Source organism: Lissotriton vulgaris, chromosome 10, assembly GCF_964263255.1.
Source record: "Lissotriton vulgaris chromosome 10, aLisVul1.2, whole genome shotgun sequence".
Lineage (NCBI taxonomy): Eukaryota > Metazoa > Chordata > Amphibia > Caudata > Salamandridae > Lissotriton > Lissotriton vulgaris.
In genome coordinates this window covers 259,830,090-259,834,971 of record NC_141698.1, presented here as the reverse complement: position 1 = coordinate 259,834,971, position 4,882 = coordinate 259,830,090, and the positions used below count along the sequence as shown (strand labels likewise).

General features: G+C 40.8%; 2 non-coding genes across 2 annotated transcripts; both read right to left on the bottom strand.

The window, feature by feature from the left end:
• Window positions 1-2,496: 2,496 nt before the first annotated feature.
• LOC147685079 (U8 small nucleolar RNA) lies at window positions 2,497-2,629 on the bottom strand. Its single transcript, XR_015300770.1, has one exon. It is a non-coding gene; the product is annotated as a U8 small nucleolar RNA (small nucleolar RNA).
• A 267-nt stretch (window positions 2,630-2,896) lies between these two features.
• Window positions 2,897-3,025, bottom strand: LOC147685078 (U8 small nucleolar RNA). Its single transcript, XR_015300771.1, has one exon. It is a non-coding gene; the product is annotated as a U8 small nucleolar RNA (small nucleolar RNA).
• Between the last annotated feature and the right edge of the window lie 1,857 nt (window positions 3,026-4,882).

Here is a 4,882-nt window from a genome sequence, read left to right as displayed (position 1 = left end):
AGGAGAGGCAACCAGGGCATTGGCCAGAAAAGGTTGGTACTAAAGGCAGTTATGGCGAAAGCCCAATTATGCTGATTTGTCTTTCTCAAAGGAAGTTTGTGGCTGTTATGGCGACAGCCCAATTATGCTCAGTTGTCTTTATCAAATGACGTTTGAGACTGTTGTGGCAACAGCCTATGCCTTGTCAGGCTTTTTTCCTGGTAGCAGAAAGGGGGGAGCTCAAGACAGGCCAGAAGGGTGGGGACCTTGTAGGGTATGCATGGCTGAGGAAATACAAGGGAGCAATGGTTGGGTTGAGTGTGAAGGACAGCGAATGGAAAGAAAGAGAATGGCGAGGAATGAATGTTCGGATGATGGATGGGGGATATTTTTGTTGGAGGGAAATTTAAGGGTGGGGGTCAGAAATGTGTTATTGCATTAGTGAGGAGATGTTTTGATTAATGTTTTTGTAAATTTAAAGTTCAAAGTCTGTATACCTCTCCTAACAAAGCAGCCTTTTGGTTACAAGTTGGTCTGGTTATTTCGTGCCTTCCCGTCCAATGGGGTTCTTGGTGGTGGCATCCAAAGAATGTCCATCCCCAGGGTTCTTCGGGCGGGTGACGCAGTCCAGGCCTACAAGGAACCCCATTGACTAATTTAGGCTTGGTGGGGTCTAGGGGCAGTTAGTGTCCCTTGTCCCCTTTGGAGTGGTCCAGTTAGTCGATGTCGTCCTTGAAGTTGTCTGCTTAGGTTTTTGTTTCCACCCGCCCTCCCAAGAATTTTAAATTTTGTCAGAGCAGCTAATTTTGCTGGGGTAGGTAGGAAGACTATTTGTTAGGTGTTACTTTAGGACAGGTGGCAGAAAGAAAGAAGCTCAAGACATACCGGAAGGGTTGGGGGTCTTGCAGGGTAGGCATGACAGAGAGAATACAGGGGAGCGCAGTTTGGGTTTGAGCGCGAAGGACAGCGAATGGAAACAAAGGGGATGCGAGCAATGAATGTTTGGATGATGGATGGGGACTATTTTGTTGGGGGAGGTTTAAGGTTGGACAGTGATTAATTTGTTATTGTATTAGTGAGGTAGGGTTTGGATTAATGTTTTTGTAAATATAAAGTTCAAAGTCTGCATACCTGTCTTAATAAAGTTGCCTTTTGCTCTCAAGTTGGTCTGGTTACTTCGCGCCTTCATGCCTGATGTCACCACTAACGCGTTTGTCATGATAACCCTATCTGGGAGTTTTAGATGTAAATGGTAACAAAGTTTGAGATAGCCAGAACAGTTGCATGTTAAAAGAGACCTATTTTATTGGGAAAAAGTGAGGCCCTGCGGTGTCAACAGCCAGCTCTTATCAAGAAAAACAAGCATTTTCAATGCAAAAGGTCTCTCATTTGCAAGTATTTAAGCTATTTGCATTGTAAATCACAAAGCTTTTTATTTATGTTTTTAAAAGCAATACATATATAAAAGGCATTGTTATTTCTAATGCCTTTAGCCCAAATGCTCGAAATTCGAGACCACTTTAATGGTGTCCGAGCCCCTTTCTTTAGAACCCTGCTCCTTTATTCAGGTTACAGTGAGCAGCATCTAAAGAAAGGGGCATGGCCAACATTAAAGTGAAAGCGCGTATGGGGCGCTTTCACCCAAAGTGTGAAAAATGATTTAATTTTGAAAGGTTCTGTAGCGCGGCTGCTAAAGTAAACACGGCCCGCGCTGTCAATTGAATAAATAAGCGCGTACACTAATGTGAAAGCGGCTCACACTGTAAAATAAATAATTAAATAAGCGCAACTTCTAATGTGAAAGCGGCCGGCGCTGTTAACTCATTAAATAAATAAGTGTTGCCCCTAATTTGAAAGGGGGCCGCGCTGTAAATGAAATAATTAAATAAGCGCGACAGCTATAAAGCAGACCATGCTGTACTTTAAATAAATACATAACTAAAAGCGTGTGGCGTGCTGCAATATCGTTGGTACAACAGGGCAAGATCATTAAAGAAAATAGTGCTCACAGACTTATAAAGCAGACTGTGTAACAACACAAGTAAAAAGTCCAGTCATTATGGGAGGTTACAAATGCAGATAAGGTGATACCAAGGAGGGACTAATAAGCCTATTTACAAATGAAAAGCAATGATTTCGCAAAGACAGTAACAGGAGCCAATTGAAAAGATGGGCATGAAATGGGTGAACTTCTATTCCTAATCTCAATACAGCATGACTTGCAGATCAGCGCATGTGCAATGCCCAGGCTTGACCTAAAAAGGACAGTGAAAACAGTACCTTGACTATTGAGAAATTGCACTGGGATAACATAAATTGCTTTTTTTTAGAGACATTCTTGACCCATGTCAGAGACGCATAGCTTGGAAATAATTTTGCAATGAGATTTTTACCTGACGCCTTATTTTTTTAACAATCTCGCTTAACTGTAAAGAACTGGTTCATTAATGTACACACTGATCTAATAACATGTCCACTTTTCTATTATTGACTTTTATTTTCTGATCGTCTGTGATAATCAGATAAGGATCCTAAGGAGGTTGTTATTCACCTTAGGACTTGAGAGAATAATCATGGACTCATGTCTCTCCCATGATCATGTTCTGTTCCTCCCGGAGGAGTAACAGGTAAGGACCATCCTCACTGAAGTGTCTCTGGTCATACATCCACTACATTTCAAACCAAAACACTAAAATAAAAGACATTTACATTTAAAACGCCAATAGCTCTAACTCTAAAAAATGCGAGACCTTTTGCATTGCAAATGCTTGTTTTTTGTGCAGTTTCAAACAGCGGAAACTCAACCTCAAGGTATTAGAGCATTTCACAGATGCGGCTGTTACATTAAACAAGGTCACCTTCTGTTTCTGAGGAATGGATAAATTCATTTGATCAACCTCGATAGATATTGCATCAAAACAAACATCAAAACCTAAACTTTATTCACCTTAGGACTTGAGAGAATAATCATGGACTCATGTCTCTCCCATGATCATGTTCTGTTCCTCCCGGAGGAGTAACAGGTAAGGACCATCCGCACTGAAGTGTCTCTGGTCATACATCCACTACATTTCAAACCAAAACACTAAAATAAAAGACATTTACATTTAAAACGCCAATAGCTCTAACTCTAAAAAATGCGAGACCTTTTGCATTGCAAATGCTTGTTTTTTGTGCAGTTTCAAACAGCGGAAACTCAACCTCAAGGTATTAGAGCATTTCACAGATGCGGCTGTTACATTAAACAAGGTCACCTTCTGTTTCTGAGGAATGGATAAATTCATTTGATCAACCTCGATAGATATTGCATCAAAACAAACATCAAAACCTAAACTGCCTGATAAGATCATCTACAAATAGATTAGAACGGTATCTAACTGAAAGTTCAAACACTTAGGGGCAGATTTATGTTAACTGGCGCATCCCGAGGGATGCGCCAGTTAACATGCGCCACAGTGGGCTACAGCTGCGCCACCCATGGTGCGCCGCATTTATAATGCCAGTACTGATACAAATAACCATTTAGCAGTTTGAAACACTCAACCTGAAGCAAAATTCGAGGCTTAGAGCTGATTAGTAGCTTTTATTATTTTGCTTAATGTTATCAAAAGACAATTAATTCAAAAATAAACGATATTGCATGCTAGGTACAAAAATGTGGGGTGGAAAGGTCTATCATTATATCAGGCATATCACACGCATACAACATCCAATCATTCAGGGACAATGGGAAACTTGAAAACTCATGTATTACAGTGAACAGTATTTACAGTGAACAGACAAACACAAAGATGCTAGAACAGGCCACAGTCTGCAAAGTATTCTGAAGAGTTTGGTTTTGAAATTATTTACATAAAATGTACATTCCTAACAAAGGTTCAAGTAATCACAATTTTTGATAGAATCGAACACAAGGATGAACAAGGTAATGTACAACTAAGGGTGATAAGCAGCAAAAACAATTCGAACAAACTTGTCACCCAGGCAGACTTAAAGGTGGTAAAGGGCCAACGCGTTTCGAATCCTACAGGTGTACGAGGATTCTCATCAGGGCCTTTGATTCTAGAGAAAGGAAAAAAGAATTTGTAAGATCAAAGATTTTACTACATGTGCATTAAGTGGATCAACATCAGAATCCAAACTCAGTCCACACCCTCTCCTACACAGCTTACCAAGACAAGATGTTACTACATCCAAGTATGAATTTTGCACAGCATCAGGGCTGGAAGGGGGGGCTTTTTGTACCTGAAATGTCCGAAGCAGACATAAATTACATAACGGACTTAAATACAAGTGGCAGAGAGATGGCAAAACTGGGACAAAGGCTTTTAAAGTTACCTGCTGCGGTATACACGGATGATGCTTAGCCAGGGACGAAATAGCTTGGAAAGGCGGAAGGAATCCCTGGAGGGTAGTGAACATACAAGACTTTTAGGGTGGGTTTATTACAACTATTACACAACCAAGTTGTCAAGAGGTTGCAGTTCGCCTTACCTAATTTTCTAAAATCTATATTTTACGCCGCTGTCGCTGTATTTTTAAGTCGCTGTTGCCATATTTAAAAACGCTGTAACTATAGAGGTGGAAGTGGAGTTCAATCTGAGACCAGAGGCGTTGAATACCCAGTTCAGCAATATGAATTAGCCAACACTCGAGGTTAATAAACCTATGAGAAAAAGCCAACAAGGTGCTTATCAGTATGGTTAAAGACGGAGTCAGCCGTTAGTTGCGTGCAGGTAGAAGAATGTTCAGCGGCTTACCGTGTTTTGATTACGGCTGGCGTGGTCCGCTAAACGCGGCTAGTTATTTTCGAAAAGTTTCCACGAACCTGCAGTAATATAGTATAACAAAATGTCAGCAGGCTGTTGGTATCAGAGTACAAAGTGCGGTTTTTTGAAAAAAC